Source organism: Rhinoderma darwinii, chromosome 12 (assembly GCF_050947455.1).
Source record: "Rhinoderma darwinii isolate aRhiDar2 chromosome 12, aRhiDar2.hap1, whole genome shotgun sequence".
NCBI classification, from domain to species: Eukaryota; Metazoa; Chordata; class Amphibia; order Anura; family Rhinodermatidae; genus Rhinoderma; species Rhinoderma darwinii.
In genome coordinates this window covers 17552248-17570431 of record NC_134698.1, presented here as the reverse complement: position 1 = coordinate 17570431, position 18184 = coordinate 17552248, and the positions used below count along the sequence as shown (strand labels likewise).

Genomic DNA, 18184 nt, shown 5'->3' with positions numbered 1-18184 from the left:
TAATATCTATCGATCAATCTAATATCTTTCTATTTATTTATTGATCTATCTAATATCTATGTATTTATCTAACTATCATATCAATCAATCAATCAATCTATCTGATATCTATCATCTATCTAACTCATACTTCTCTATATTGAAGTAGCTCATATCTATATGTTTAATTGCACTTTTGTCCATAAAAAAAATAAATAAAAAAAATATATATATAAAGAAAGAAGATTTGCAGCACTCCAATGTGAAAAAAGTGGTGGTTTATTCAATCCAAGAACAACAGCAACGTTTCAATCCTACAATCCTACAAGCCTGATAAAGATCCTATTGTAGGATTGAAACGTTGCTGTTGTTCTTGGATTGAATAAACCACCACTTTTTTCACATTGGAGTGCTGCAAATCTTCTTTCTTTATATACCAATACAATACCAATACCAATAAACGTCCGAGGATCGGGACGTTTTGCTGGGCACCTGATCGATTGATTCCGTGTGAGTGCTGCTGCTTTCTTGTTTGCTATATATATATATATATATATATATATATATATATATATATAGCCATTTATATATATTTATATTTATATATATATAGCCATTTATATATATTTCCATACATTAAAACTGACAAGTACAATTGTATAGTTCTATGCTCATACTAATGTTTCACTGTTTCATCTTCTGTCCCTTCATTTCATGGTTCTGACCACTGTGACAATTTCATCCAAGTTTTCTTTTTATTTCATTACTTTTACTTAAGAGAAAGTGACTGGAGTTGAGTGCAGAATAAGAGCACATGACAATTTGCTGTGTGGGGCTGGATGTAGGGTTCACAAGATTGGGAGGAGACAGGATTGTTGAGAGTTTACAAAGAGTCAGGCACGTCTTATTCTTCATGAATGTTGCAGAGTTTTTAGGAACCCATGAGATAGCCTAAGAAATAGAACTTACTCTCACCCCGTGGTAATAACGATTTACAAGATGACTCCAATGGATGACATAGAAACAGCTGTACCATGGGAAGACTGGAAAAGCAGCGTGCACCCAGCCCTGGTATTCTCATTTGTGTTTCTCATCTGCCTGGAAGCTTGTTTGTGGGTTCTAGGTCAAGGACAGAAGAAGAGCCCGCCCGGTCCTTTTCCGTGGCCTCTTGTGGGTAATGCCATGCAACTAGGACAAATGCCTCATCTAACATTTTGCAAGATGGCTCAAATATATGGAAATGTCTTCAAGATTAAGCTGGGTACACATGATATCGTTGTCCTGAATGGAGAATCAACCATCAGAGAAGCTTTGGTGAAGCACAGTGCAGAATTTGCAGGTAGACCCAACTTCTCGTCCTTCAAGGTGGTATCTGGGGGCAAGAGTATGGCATTTGGTGCATATAGTGATTTGTGGAAAGCTCACAAGAAAATTGCTCATTCCACCCTTAGAGCCTTTTCTACTGTAAATACAGAAAGCACCAGACTTTTTGAACAACATGTAGTAGCAGAAGTAGAAGACCTAATCCAGGTGTTCCTGTGTCTCAGTTCCGGGGGTGAGTACTTTAACCCTTACCATGAGTGCACTGTGGCTATTGCCAACGTGATATGTGCATTGTGCTTTGGTAAACGCTACAGCCATGATGACCATGAGTTTAAAGCTCTTGTAGGAAAGAATGACAAGTTTGGACAAACGGTGGGAGCAGGTAGTCTAGTGGACCTCCTGCCCTGGCTACAGTCCTTCCCAAACCCGGTAAGGAGCCTCTCTCAGAGTTTTAAAGAATTAAACAATGATTTTTTTGATTTTGTTAAGGATAAAGTCAGCCAGCACCGAGAGACTTACAACCCTGAGGTGACCAGAGATATGAGTGATGCATTTATAGGTCTCATTGATCATGGGGTAGGAGCAGGAGAGGGGCTTAGCAATGAATATGTGGAGGGTACACTCACAGATTTGTTAGGTGCTGGCCAGGACACTAACTCTACTGCATTGATCTGGATCATTCTTCTGCTCATCAAGTATCCTCGTATACAGAAGAAGCTGCAGGAGGAGATAGATAGAGTGGTTGGTGAGGGCAGGATGCCCACTGCAGAAGATAGAGCTAAGCTTCCTTATATCCAAGCCTTTATCTATGAATCCATGCGCTTTAGTAGCTTTGTGCCAATGACCATCCCTCACTCTACTACCAGCGATGTTATCATTGAAGGCTTTCACATCCCCAGAGACACTATAGTTTTTGTCAACCAGTGGTCAGTCAACCATGATGTGGACAAATGGACAAATCCTGAGCAGTTCCAACCAGAGAGGTTCTTGGATGAGAACAAACAGCTCAGCAAAGAACTCATCTATGGAGTGATGATATTCTCAGTGGGAAAAAGGAGATGTATTGGTGATCAACTTTCCATGCTGCAGCTTTTTCTGTTCACCTCTATACTCCTGCATCAATGTTCATTCCATTCAGACCCGAAAAAGGAGCCATCAATGAGCTGCACCAATGGATTGTCCCTCAAGCCACTTCCCTTTGGAATATCTGTAAGAGCCAGAAGACTGCACACCAAGACACTGGACTGCACCAGCACCATCCCGACCACCTTAGTCTGAGATATATACAACCATCTCACCTTCAAAAAATACAACATCTGGAGGATTGTGAGGAAGAACCCCACTGCTTGCTTCTGCACTAAGGACACCAGTTTGAAAAACGCCAATGCCCATCCATGGAACCACAAGTCTCAGCAGCTGGTACTCAATAAAAGGGACAGCTGCCGATCCGGAAACTTGTAGTTCTACATGACTTGATAGCTACACATTACCCTATACCTTGTACGACGTACATTATAGATGGTGCATAAAACAATAGCACTTACTGATATTTCATTCAGAGATAGAAGTAGATACATAGATATTAGATTGATGTTATTGATTATATATATATATATATATATATATATATATATATATATACACACCTACACACATATATATATATATATATATATACATACACACACACATGTGTGTGTGTGTGTGTGTGTGTGTGTGTGTGTGTGTGTGTGTGTGTGTGTATATATATATATATATATATATATATATACACACACATATATATATATATATATATATATATATATATATATTACATTATATTATTAATAATAATTATATTATTCCATGTAGCTTTTTCCCTTGTGACAGGAATTTAATTGCATAGAAAGCAGTTGTAAAATGCAGTAAATGACCCTTTACATTTTATTTGCTGTGCATCCAATGTAACTAATGCAGCCCAGTATCTGCCGTATACCTTTTACATGCTCACTCCTATAAGTTTATCTCCACATTCTCTGCAATGACACAGTAATTTAGTGTTGATCACATTGCTATATATTATAAAGTTATGGTAATCAGTGGTTTGTGAAACTGTCCCTAAAATACAATGGGGATGGATTAAATATTTACCATTCAAATGACAATTATTTACAGCTCATGTTGTGATACACTGTATAAAAATACCAGTAAGGTTGCGTTCACATCTACGTCAGGGCTCCGTTCCGACATTCCGTCTGAGCTTTCTGTCGGAACGGAGCCCTGACTGACACAAGCGGAAACCAGAGGTTGATTTCAACGGTGACGGATCCGGTGCAAATGGTTTCCGTTTGTCTCCATTGTGCAGGGGTTCCGTTGTTTTGACGGAATCAATAGCGTAGTCGACTACAGTATTCATTCCGTCAAAACGACGGAACCCTTACACAACGGAGACAAACGGAAACCATTTACACCGGATCCATCACCATTGAAATCAATAGTGATGGAAACGGAAAACTCTGCTCTGGTTTCCATTTTTTGTCAGTCAGGGCTCCGTTCCGACGGAAAATTTCGACGGAACATCAGAATGGAGCCCTGACGCAGATGTGAACGCAGCCTAAGGCTCTGTTCACATCTGCGTTGGAGGTTCCTTCGCAGATCCAGAAGAGATTACCGAAAGCAAAAGCACGGCATTCTTCCCTTTTGTTTCCGATAAAACCACCAACACCCTAACGGAAAGCGTTAATAGGGTCCGTCGCCCGCTGGTGGTGTCCGTGATGCAACGGAACCATTGCTTCTGATTTTTCTTTGACGGATCTGAACAACAGAAGCCCCCGACGCAGGTGTGGATATAGCCTAAAGTGATTACTTCCGAGTATTATTACATTCCTTGTCATTTCTATTTTTCTTGTACTTTGTATGCATTTCATCTCACTTTTTTTTGCTGAAAATATATTTATATAACTGATATTTGTTATTCTTGTTTCTGTACTATTCTCTTTTTGGAATTTGAAGATTATATATCTGGAAATGTATAGTGAGAATTGGACGCTTTACCATTGACTCCAGAGATTTATCGGCTACTTAGTTTTGTGTAAATTATCAGGTACATTTCTATAGATGTTTCAAATATGTAATGTCAGATTTTGTGAGCGTTTTCAAGGTTCATCATAAATAAAAATTATTCATTTGTTTCTGACAAGTAAAACATGGTTTATTGGTGTATTATATCTCTTGTTTGATAACAATAAAATATTGCATTCTTTAACACATGAGGTCAATTTCAATAACTGGATTTCCACCATGGAAGCAATTTTTCAAGAACACAATAAAATACATAATAGCTAATAATTATATGGAATTAGATGGATTATAAAAGGGAGTAGGATAAATTCATAGAAAAAAATAATAATATTAATAATTATTTGATATGGATGATCAATCCAGGAATTTATTTTATTTTTCATAGTAAGAGTCAGAAAAGATTTGTTTTTCCTCAAAGTGAAATTTTCCCCCTGTATTTTGATGCTGGTTGTTTTCTGAATCTCTCTCCATAGCAATAGTTCCACTGTTTTCCTGATACAGAGCTCCAAATCTCAAGCATAGAAAATAGTTCATTGATAAAATTCTGTCTGCTCCCTCTAGTGGTGGCTGCAGGCAGACAGGATTTTATCATTTACCTCTATGTCAATGCAGGAGATTTGAAGCTCTGTATGAGAAAACGTAGTTCTTACCGCTATAACGCACATAGAGAAATTATTCAACCCAGAATGTTGGACCTAAAAACAACACATAAAGGTTTAAAGTGAAATATAGCACCAATATATAATGTTGTTTAACCCCTTCAGGACTGAGACCATCCAAGTGATTCTGAGATTGTTTTCTCGTGACATATTGTACTTAATATTAGTGATCGCTGCTAGAATATATTACACTACCTACATAGTGTAATGCGTTCTGTCATTTTGATGTGACAGTCACCCTGACAGGAAGTACATGGCAGCCCGGAGGTCATCGTCTGACCCCCGGTTGCCATGACAACCATCGACAGCCCCCGAAATTGCATGTGGGAGCTGCCGATCTGCTCTAAACCCCTTAAATGCGGCCATCGCAATCGACCGCCGCATCTAAGGGGTTAATTGCCAAATTTAGCGGCAACTGGCCTCTGATCGGCAATGGGGAGAGCAGGGCAGACACTCTGCAGTTAACCTCCGGGCGGCAGTTAACTATTAATACGCGTACGTAACTGCACACTCAGGAGCGCAAAGATACTGCTCACCTGGACGTGCATGTACGCCAAGGTGCGCGAAGGGGTTAATAACATCAAAAACAGGAAAGCATTTCTTTTATTCACCTGGTGGGAGCCAATCTTGCGGTTCATATACAATATTTATGAGGAGCCATAATACTGCCTTGTGTGTCAAGCCTAAATGAAGATAAATAGGCTGTTTTACCTTCTTCTTGATCCTTTCAACCTTCCTAATTTAGTATGTAAATATATAGCAACATATAATGAGAAAATGAAGGGATACAATCAAGTGAAAACCTTTGAATAGTTAGGAAAATGCATTGTTATTGTCACGATCTGTGGGTATGTGGACCCACTGGGCCGTACCGCCGTAGCAAGATAGCAGCTGGCCAAACAGTGTACCAAGTCAATGTCTATATAGTCCAAGCACAAGGGTACCTGTAGCAGTTCAGATAGTAGCAATGGCTATGCTCAGATGGGACCTTGGCAGCAGACACCAGGAGCGGTGTAACACAGCAGGCGTGACCGATGGCACAATACGACTCCAACTTTCTAAGGCACAGGAACAACGGTAGCACGGGATACAGGATACAGGTAGCAGGTACGGGAACACTGGGAACAGGATAACACTAAGGGACCATTTTCAAGACCAACACGGGTAAACATAACAACGCTCAGGCAAAGAATGAAAGGGCAGATTCCTTACTAGACTCCAGGGTGATCATGGGACACACGCAGAACGGAGCGAAAGTGAGCGCTGGCGTCTCCTGGGGAGGAGATGTGGGCCAGCACTCACAGATCCATGGCTGCGGCAGTCGGGGGGGGGGGGTGAGTAATCCCAACTGTCCGCGGCTGTGTACGCTAGTTGTTTTAACATTTCTATTGTTAGTAATTGATGCTATTTGACGCTCGGCCATCTGATGAGTCAAGAACAACAATTTACCCTGATGGACATTGAACAGACAAAAGAAATTGATATAACAATATAATGAGATGCTGGAACCAGTTCACAAATTTACTAGAAAAGTCCATTCAGTAAAAAAAAAGAAAGAAAGAAAAACGTTGTTTCAATAGTTACATAGAAAAAAAACCCCTGTTCCATGAAGTTCAACCCTTCTCAACCAATAACACGTCAGTTATTGCTTGATCAATTACCCTCAATGCCTCAGAGGAATCTTTCTTTTTCACCATTTTGAGTACTGATTATTTTCTTAATCTACTTTATAGCAGTCCTTCCACTGTTTTCCCGATGCAGAGCCCCAAATCTTCTGCATAGAAATAGAGTTAATGGTAAGTGAAATGAGAATTAAGGTAGTTTTACACTGCCCAATACTGGCCGGAAAAACAAGTGCTGACCAACTATACATCACTTAGATCGGCACCCTTTAGCTCCATTCACAAGAAGCAATGATCACCAGGGGCGTAGCTAAAGGCTCATGAGCCCGGTGCAAGAATTCAGCTTAGGCCCCCCTACCACTCCCCAACACCACCATCATCATCAGACCCCTGCGCGCGCCTATGCCCAGACACCTTGCCCAACAGCCCCCATAGTATAATGCCCCCACACAGTATAATGCCCCATAACGTATAATGCCCCCCCATAACAGCCCCATACCGTATAATGCTCCCCATATCAGCCCCCATGCAGTATAATGCCCCCCATCTTATCAGCCCCCATGCAGTATAATGCCCCCCCCTGCAATATCAGCCCCCATACAGTATAATGCCCCCCATAACAGCCCCATACCGTATAATGCTCCCCATACAGTATAATGCCCCCTATCTTATCAGCCCCCATGCAGTATAATGCCCCCCCGCAATATCAGCCCCCATACAGTATAATGCCCCCCCATAACAGCCCCATACCGTATAATGCTCCCCATACAGTATAATGTCCCCTATCTTATCAGCCCCCATGCAGTATAATGCCCCCCCCCTGCAATATCAGCCCCCATACAGTATAATGCCCCCATATGTGCATAATAGAAAAATAACATAATTACTTACCTATCCCCGTTCCCACGCCGGGTGGAGGATCCTTCGCCTCCTCCGGTGTGTGCTATGAGTGACTCAGTGCAGACAGGCGCGATGACGTCGCTACATCCCGCCTGCGTCGAGCCGCTCAAGGCACAGTGAATGCTGGATCAAGGAGATGTCAGCTCCTTGCTCCAGCATTGAATGGAACCGGGACCTCGGTGAGTGACTCACGACCCCCCGGAGGTCTTCACACGAACCCTCAAGGGGGACGCGACCCACAGTGTAGGGATGTCACGATACCAAAATTTGCACTTCGATACCAATACTTCGTTTACTTTGCCAACAGTAATAAAAAAAAAGTTCTTTCGTTTTCTGATGTGAGGCACGAGGTGTGATGATGAATTTTGAATGTGCCTCACATTAATAGTAATTAACCCCATCATGTTTCTCAGTCATAATAGGTTAATGTGTAAGGTACATCATGGGGTTAATTACTGTTAGGGCTCGTTTACACGAGCGTAATATACGTGCGTGCGACGCGCGTGCTTTTCACTTCGTGTCGTACGCACCTATATTAGTCTATGGGGGCATGCAGACGGTCCGTGGGTTTTGCGCAGCGTGAGTCCTGGAAAAAAACTCACATGTCCTATCTTTGTGCACTGTTCGCGCATCACGCACCCATTGAAGTCAGTGGCTGCGTGAAAATTACGCGCACCACACGGAAGCACTTCCGTGAGACGCGCGTGATTCGCGCAACAGCAGTCAAAAGTATGTTTGCAAACAGAAAAGCACCACTTTGCTTTTCTGTTGACAAACATTCAAACGGAGTGTCATCATGATGGCGGCTGCGCGAAAAGCACGCAGCCGCACATCATACAGGGCTGACACACGGAGCTGTTAAGTGCCTTTTGCGCACGCAAAATGCCGCGGTTTTTGCGTGTGCAAAACGCACACGCTCGTGTAAATGAGCCCTTAATGTGAGGCACATGGAGGTTAAATTCATCATCGCACCTCGTGCCCCACAATAAGTGATAGAAAGCAGTTTTTATTTTATTTTTTACAGCGTACACATCATAAATGATGCAAAAAAATTGTTGTGTAGGTTGTTACGGCCGCGCCAATACCGATTATATGTATATTTTATGTATGGAGACTTATTTTAATGCTTATTGTAAAAAAGGCATATGTGTATTTTTTTAAATTTAACATTACTTTGATTTTACTTTATTTTTTAAACTTTAATGTACTGGCATATATCCAATATATGCCAGTACATTAGCCTGTGTACAGATAGTACACAGGCAGCTGTTAGGACATACCTAAGTAAATATAATATAACAGGAAATATGGTCAGACAGCACTGGGGTCCTTCAATCGACTCTGGGCTGTCTGCCCATATATGGTATGTCCCTCAATCGCGTCACAGGAATTCCTTGTGAGGCAATCCAGGGGCATCCCCCTTCTCACTTTCCCCTGAATGCTGCAGTCCGCTTTGATCGCAGCATTCAAGAGAATAGCGGCGGAGATGAGAGGTTTCTCTGATCTCCGCCGTTATAGAGCGGGGCTGCGGCTGTGTAATACAGCCACTGTCCCGCTCCTGACATTAAGTGCGTGCGCGCGGTCAGCATGAGGAGATGCGGCCGGCACTGCACTAAGGAGCGGCGGTTCAGGCACTGAGGACAGAACATGGGGGTGTTTTGTAGTGCGCCCGCCATGTTCTGTTTTCAGTGCCGCAGATCATTCGTGCAGCACCGGCCGCATTGCATCATCCTGACCCCGCGCACATGTCAGGACTCAGGAGCGGGGCAGTGACTGTATTACACATGTATCACACAGCCGCAGCCCCGCTCTCATAGTCATGTGTACTATACTGTATTGTGTCGGATTGTGCAGTTTGCAGTGGAGAGAGGGGGGGGGCTGTGATTTAACGCCCCCCCTCTCCACCGCAAACAGCACAATACAACACAATACATTACAAGGCATCACAACACATTACAACACATTACATTACATTACAACACCACACAATACATTACATTACAGACCGCAGCTTACCTGGAGTCCTCCGAACCGACTCTTCCACTCCACTGTCTGGAAGACGTGTCACGTGAGAGCACGGTCGCATGGTACACTAAGTGTAGCATGTGACCGTAGTAACCAGGAAGTACCGGCTTCACGGCACAGAAGATTTATTTAGGAAGCTTGCTGTACGGCAGCGGGGGCCTGTGGGCCCCCCAGGCTTAGGGGCCCGGTCGCAACTGCGACCGCTGTGACCCCTATAGCTACGCCACTGATGATCACTAATGTATAGGGATGCACATCCCTATGTATTTGCATCATGTTGACAGCACATCTCGTTTGCACAGGGAGATGTGCTGCTGACTAGCGACCATCTTTTTGGCTGCATACAAGATCCGATCAGCCAATGAAAGAACATTTTATCGGCTGATTGTTACCCTGTATATACAGGGCAATGATCGGGAATGAGCACTCGTATGAACGCGGATTTGTCCATGTAAAAGGGTCTTTAGAGTGCAACAAATTGCACAGATTTGCTCCACGAAAGATCTTTACTACAATCGTTCATCCCCAAACAGTTTGCATCTCGTTGGCAGTACGTCCCGTTTACACAGGGAGATGTGCTGCCAACAAACAACCATTTTTACGGGCAGCATAAAAGATGCGATCGGCCCGCAAACAAACAGGCCAATGACCATGTAAAACGGCCTTTAGAGTTAATAAAGTTAATTAACAAAAAAATAAAAAATAAATGAAAAACACACTTTTTCCCCTTACAAACTGCTTTATTATTAAAAACTAAATAAAGTAAAAAAGTTACACATATTTGCCATCGCCGCGTCCGTAATGACCCTGATTATAATGCTATTACATTATTTAACCCGCACGGTGAACGCCGTAAAAAGTAAAACAACTAACAATGGAAAAATTGCTGTTTTCTGTGAATCCCGCATTAAAAAAAATGCGATAAAAAGTGATCAAAAAGTCGCATCTACTTCAAAATGGTATCAATAAAAACTACTCGTCCTGCAAAAAAAATCCCTCATACAACTGCAAAATAAAAATGTTACGGCTCTTCAAATATGGAGACACAAAAACAAATATTTTTTTTTTAAAAAGTGTTTTTACTGTGTAAAAGTAGTAAAACATACAAAATCTAAACAAATTTGGTGTCGTTGCAATCGTAACAACACACTGAATAAAGTAATGGTCTTATTTTACCACACGGTAAACGGCGTAGATTTAGGACGCAAAAAAGAGTGGTCGAAATTTCTGTTTTTTTCTATTATCCCCCCAAAAAAAGTTAATCAATAAATTATATGTACCCCAAAATGGTGCTATTAAAAAATACAACTTGTCCCGCGAAAAACAAGACCTTATACAGCTATGTCAATGCAAAAATAAAAAAGCTATAATTCTTGGAATGCGACGATGGAAAAACGTAAAAAATAGCTTGGTTATTAAGGTTTAAAACAGGCTGGTCATTAAAGGGTTAAATGAGCTTAGAACCAGATGTCGCCCCAGAATAAGCAACAGATCATTACTGAAAATGTACCATGTAGATCAGGCGTCTCAAACTCGGCCGGGTAAGTGGGCCACATATAGAAAAAATGGGAAGTTGACGGGCCGCATTACTTTCAAATTTTATACAATACAAAATTATTGTTAATCAATTAGTTATTTGAACTACTATAATAATACTACATTACTATAATAATAATAATAATAATAATAATAATAATAATACTACTACATTACTATAATAATACCGTTAGGTTTAAAATTTGAGATATTTCCCCACATGCTTATTTCAACAATCCAGTTTAAGCGTTGCTAAATGCAGTCCGGCGGCTCAGATAGCAGTGTTTGGCAGACACACATGTCAAGATTGGGCAGCCCCTTTTTAGATAGTGCCACAGTGTCCTCGGTGGATGCTGCCGCAGTGCCCTCGATGACTGCTGCCAGAGTCCTTTGTAGATGCTGCCACAGTGCCCTCTGTAGATGCTGCCACAGTGCCCTCTGTAGATGCTGCCACAGTGCCCTCTGTAGATAATGCAACACACCCCTAGATAATGCCACAGTGTCCTCTGTACATAATGCCACAGTGCCATCTGTAGATGCTGCCACAGTGTCCTCTGTAGATGCTGCCAGTGTCCTCTGTAGATGCTGCCACAGTGCCCTCTGTAGATGCTGACAGTATCCTCTGTAGATGCTGACACAGTGCCCTCCGTAGATGCTGACACAGTGCCCTCCGTAGATGCTGACACAGTGCCCTCCGTAGATGATGTCACAGTGCCCTCCGTAGATGCTGCCACAGTGCCCTCCGCAGATGCTGCCACAGTGCCCTTCGCAGATGCTGCCACAGTGCCCTCCGCAGATGCTGCCACAGTGATGTCAGGGGCTTGCCCAGAGCTGGGGTCCTGGAGCAGAGCCACTTCTAGCACTCTGCCTGGGATTCCAGCTCTGCTCCTGACATCACTGTCCATATATGGACAGAGATGTCAGGGGCAACACCAGAGCTGGAGTCCCGGGCAGAGCGCTAGTGGGCTCTTCCTGGGACTTCAGCTGTGCTCCTGACATCACTGGGACTCCTGCTCTTTGGAAGCCCCTGACAGCATTGTCGATGTATGGACAGCGATGTCAGAGGCTTCCCCAGAGTCCAAGAGCAGAGCCTATACTAGCGCTCTGCTCGGGACTCCGGCTCTGGGGAAGCCCCAGACATCATGTGTCCAAACATGGACACCGATGTCAGAGAATTCCACAGAGTCCCGGAGCAGAGCCTATACTAGCTCTCTGCCCGGGACTCTGCTCTGGGGAAGACCCTGACACACTGTCCATATATAGACAGCGATGTCAGGGAATTCCACAGAGTCTCGGAGCAGAGCCTATACTAGCGCTCTGCCCGGGACTCCGGCTCTGGGGAACTCCAGACATCGTGTGTCCAAACATTAACACCGATGTCAGTGAATTCCACAGAGTCGTGGAGCAGAGCCGATACTAGTGCTCTGCCCAGAACTCCGCTCTGGGGAAGACCCTGACACACTGTCCATATATGGACAGCGATGTCAGGGAATTCCACAGAGTCCCGGAGCACAGCCTGTACTAGCAATCTGCACGGGGCTCCGGCTCTGGGGAAGCCCTAGACATCGCTGTTCATATGTGGACAGCGATGTCAGGGAATTCCAGAGTCTCAGAGCAGAATCTGTAATACCGCAGATGACAGCCTCAGGGGCCGAATGCGGGCCGCGGGCTTGAGACCCCTGATGTAGATAATGGAGAAACCTTGTTGTGCTCACCTCTTGGAAGAAGGATGCCACATGAATATTGAAATCCTTCATCAAACTATGGACTATTGTGGACTTCCAACATCTTCTATGCCTATCAGTCTTAAGCAGTGGCGTAACTATCGCTGTAGCAGTCATAGCGGCTGTTACTGGGCCCGTGGCATGAGGAGGCCCATGCTGCCGGCAGTCACGGGCCCCCTCATGCCCGGTGGCGCCGCTAACAGCCGCTATGACTGCTACAGCGGTAGTGATGATACATTTAATTGGTATCTCCCCCCTCTGCCATTTACTAGGCTACAGGCTACGTTCGTCACTGGATTACGCCGACTTACTCAAGGAGTCCGTCGGCGTTGATGCTTTGGAGCAGATCCGTTCGTCGTGGGGAGTATAACGTTTTTTGTTTTGTTTGGGGTAGGCTGTATGGCGCTATCAACATGGGGGCTGTATGCCACTATCTACAAAGGAGAGCTGGGGGGGGGGGTGATATCTACAGGGGGGCTGTATGGCACTATACATGGTGGAGAGCTGTATGTCACTATCTACAGAGGGGGCTGTATGGCACTATACAGGGGGAGAGCTGTATGGCACTATCTACAGGGGGGCCAGTATGGCACTATCTACAGGGGGGCTGTATGGCAATATACAGGGGGAGAGCTGTATGACACTATCTACAGTAGGAGCTGTATGACACTATCTACAGGGGGACTGTATGGCACTATCTACAAGGGAGAGGTGGGGCACTATCTACAAGGGGGGGCTGTATGGCACTATCTACAAGGGGGACGTGGGGGCACTATCTAGAGGAGGGTGCTGTATGGCACTATCTACAAGGGGGAGGTGGGGGCACTATCTACAGGGGGCAGTATGGCAATATCTAAAAGGGGTAGGTGGGGGACAATATCCACAAGGAGGGCTGTATGGCACTGTCTACAAGGGGGAGGGAGGCACTATCTACACTGGGGCTGTATAACACTTTCTACAGGGGGTGCTGTATGGCACAATCTACAGGGAGTGGAGGCTGTATGGCACAATCTACAGGGGGGGCACTATCTACAAGTGGGGGCTGTGTGTGGCACTCAGGGGAGGGGGCCAGTCAAAAGTTTGTTATGGGGCCCAGTCTTTCCTTGTTACGCCCCTGGTCTTAAGGCCCTTTTACACGGTCATGTAACATACCAGGGCCGTTATTACTTTCACACTGGTGCCCCAAATGCAAATTTCCAAGGTGCTCTCTGGTATGGTGTGCTATGTCCTTAACACTACAGGTAATAACGACTGCTGTATGTTACTGGACTGCACTAGAGAAGCTGACAAAATAACACTCCCTTCCCTGACAACACTTGCTGCTCTGTGACCGATGCCTGAAGCTGCACCTTACAGACTACTTCCTGTCTGCCCGCCGCCTGCATGAACATAGTACTGGTGATATTGAGAGCTCTCTGCTTCCTTTCAGGTAATTCTCCCTGGTTTCTGGGTGAAAGCAGTTAAAATGGAGTAGAGAACTCTCAGTATCACCAGTGTTATGTACAGAATGGATGCAGGGGGCAGCTTCAGCAAAAAGCAGTGGAGCAGGAAGTCTGTGTGGTGAAGATTCAGCCTATAGCTGGGGAGCTCTAAATAATGTCAGAGAAGAGGGCACATTTTTGGCAGCTTTTATAAGTAATATAATTAATTAAATTAATTTTGAGAATGTGTGTGAGTTTCACCTTAAATACAATAAGCAAATCCTGGAGAAAATGTAAAAAAATGTATTCATTTGGATTACACTTATATATAATACGTAACTGCAACCATCCTTCATAGCTGTTTACCAGCGACTGCAATCAGTCCCAGTTTGTCTTTTGCCCCACTCTCTTAACAACTGCTGTAGTTGAACAATTCACAAGTGCAGCCCTTAACTTGTGCTGTACCCACTAATCAGGTTTTTTAGAATAATTTGAAGAAAAATTTAAGAGAAGAAATCCCTCCCAAGAGCACTATTGTCACCCATGACTAGCTAAGCAGCAGCCCACAGTTTTAACTTTAAGGCCTTATTCACACGACCGTGTCAGTTTTGCGCGCGCAAAAACCGCTGCGTATTGCGCACGCAAAAGTTCTGTGTGGCATCAGTATTTGGTGCGTGCCTGCGTGATTTCCGCACATATGGCAGCGTGAAGACACTCTGTTTTTATGTTTACAAACATAAAAGCACGTGGTGCTTTTCTTGTTTCATTCATTTATTTTACTACTGTAGCGCGAATCACACGCGGCACACAGAAGGGCTTCCATGTCCCCTGCCGGATTTTCACGCACCCATTGACTTCAAGTATATTTCTAGGCTGGGGCTACACAATGACATTGACCGCGACACAGGTCCCATGGCCAAAAATCGTCCAGTAGCATACATCGCAAGTAAAATGACCCTGACCACATTGACTGTCACGTAGGCTAGGGAACATATTAATCTTTGGCCATGCGACCTGTGTCGCAGCAAAAGTCTCTGTTTAGCCCCAGCCTAAAACGATACTATATATCAATCTAAATGAGATAGATAGGAACATTTCGGTCGACTCAACATCCTCTTCTCAATGTCCCAGGTCTCCGGTTCGTATCCAAGAAGATTGGACTGTCGCAAGTAGAAATGGTCGCCACTCTTGATTCGGCCGCACCTGGGAGGCGTTCTGGTCCATTCATTTTTCATTACAGGCCGTTGTGAGCTCTGGATATCCCCCCACTTCTCACCGGTAGTGTGTTTTTGCCTGGTGATAACCCTTTTTTTTTCCCTGTTGTAATTTTATTTTATTTTCCTGTATTGTACCTGACTACAACCTGTATTTTTTGTATATTACACAAGGGCAATTGTTTTTTCTATGGTAATGCTTGGGGGGCAGCTGGTTCCGCGCTGGTGGGTGGGCATTTCTGTTGTAAATCATGCCATATACTATAATATCTCTCAATGTGAAGGGCCTGAACAGCCCATTTAAACAACGTATGTTCTGGAAGGAAGCCACTACATCCCGTTGTGATGTAATCTTTGCTCAGGAAATTCATTTAATTCATGGTAAACACCCATAATGTACCCATATTAAATTCCCCAATGTTTTTTTTGCTTCTGATGGTACTAGGAAAAAACGTGGGGTTTTGATGGCATTTGGGGATTCTGTGGCCTTTTCTCTGCATACTACCATACTCGATCCCTTGGGAAGATTTCTTATTGTTGTTTGTGACATTAACAATATTTCTTATACCCTAGTGAATATGTATTTTCCTCATACTGGCCACCGAAGGTTCTTCTCATCTCTTCTTAAAAAGATGGATGCTGTCAGACCCGGTATGTGCATTCCGCATATTCCAGGATTGACATGTTCTTCTCGGAGCATCAGGGTTTGTGGGATGTGGTGGGGACCGAGATCGACCCGAAAACTTGGTCCGATCATGCACCGATTACGCTCTCTCAACTAAACAGTTTCGCATTCGCCTACTTATGTGTGGAGGTTTAACGAATACATTTTGTCGCATCCAGACAATCAACACATATTGGAGACGGAATTGGCAGAATATTTTGACACCATTTCAAAGTCTGTTTCGGACGATTTTATGGTCTGGACCGCGCACAAAACAGTCATGAGAGGTGTGCTCCTTAAGGCGTGTGCCTTAGCTAAACGGGAACGTGATAAAGAATTGAGCTCCTTAATTTCTAAAATTCGTCTGTTAGAAGCTGAAAATAAAACGTCCCCTTCTGCTCGATTAATTTCTGAATTGCATATTCTTCACTCTGATTTATGTACCCTTTTGCTGTCAAAATTTTATTATGCGTTTAAAAAGAGCCAAATGAACTTTTATGCCCATGATAACCGATCGGGAGAATTATTGGCTAAACAATTAAAAGCAACTAGATCTAAACAAAAAATTAGCTTTTTATTGACTCGCAAGTCTCGGTCCTTCCATTACGGTATTTATACACATTTATCCCACCGTTAGATCTAGCCGGGCGGGAAACTTTGGGTGTTCTACAAATCCACAATTTGGGGATGGGAAGCTGGCTACATTTGAGGTGCTTCAGACTAAATTCAACCTTCCAGCTATAGATTTTTACAAGTTCCTTAGGATCAGACATGTGGCCTATAGATATCGCTTCTCTTACTTTTCCTAAGGTTGCCTCTGGTTTTTTTTTGTTTGCTGTTATCTCGGATTTCTGGTGGAATATCTACATTTTATAACTCCTTTTTTGAACCTGTCTCATTAGCCAAATCTTCCCATACGCTTATCTGGGAGAGAGACTTTGAAGTCCAATTTTCTAGGCCTGATTGGAAGCACGCTCTTTCTTGGGTAAGGAGGGAATCGCACGGTATTAACCATTGGGAGATGGCACAAAAACTGTTCCTTCATTGGTATTTTACTCGTGTTAGGTTTGCTCAAATGGATAAATCTAATCCTGGAGTCCTGTTGGAGGAAATGCGGGCTTAAGGGTACTTACCTTCATATGTGGTGGTCATGTCCGGTAATTAAACCATTATAGGATTCCATGCTTACGTTTGATTCATACGGTCACTACCCATGTGATTCCTCCGGAGCCATCCTTGACTTTGTGTTTCTTGGGAATGAAGCATATTCCAAGAGATCTGGTAGTGGTTGTTAGTCATATTATTCTTGCCACGAGATTAGTAATTGCCCGGCATTGGAAATTGCCTATTACCCCCTCAAAATGGGAAATGATTAATGAAGTTACTCATTCTTGTAAGATGGAATAGTTGTACTGTGCCAGATACCCTGGAGGTCGTTCACATACAGCTCTCTGGTTGCAATGGACCCTGTATCAGGCCATTACTTCCACGTAACCTCTTTTGTTACTATGTGTCTTAGTTGAGTTGTTATTCTATAACATGATTGGTTGTCTGGATTTATGAAGAGTCTAATTGTACTTTAAATTTACCAATTGCTTTTTGGTCACTGAAATTGCTATTGACGGTTGTTTTATATCTGCATTTATGTACTCAGGTATTTATTTTTATTTTTTTCTTTCCTTACCTTTTCCTTCCTTTTTTTTTTTTTTTACTTGATGATTGTTTATACTGAAGTAATTGAACGTAAAATCCTTATTGTATGTTTTTGAAAAATTAATAAAAATTCTAATTGAGGAAATTAATGGTGATGGTTTCCGTTGGTTTAAGTCAGGGTTCCGTTCGTGGGTTCCCCTGACGGAAAGCTCAGACGGAACCCATGAACGGAGTCCCAACACAGATGTGAACGAAGCCTTAGGCTGGATTCACACGAGCATGTTCGGTCCGTAAAGGACGGAACGTATTTCGGCCGCAAGTCCCGGACCGAACACACTGCAGGGAGCCGGGCTCCTAGCATCATAGTTATGTACGACGCTAGGAGTCCCTGCCTCTCCGTG

At 43.5% G+C, this 18184-nt stretch overlaps 1 pseudogene; it reads left to right on the top strand.

Annotated features, from left to right (window-relative positions):
• Positions 1–885: 885 nt before the first annotated feature.
• On the top strand, positions 886–2913 carry LOC142664310 (cytochrome P450 1B1 pseudogene; annotated as a pseudogene).
• Positions 2914–18184: the final 15271 nt, after the last annotated feature.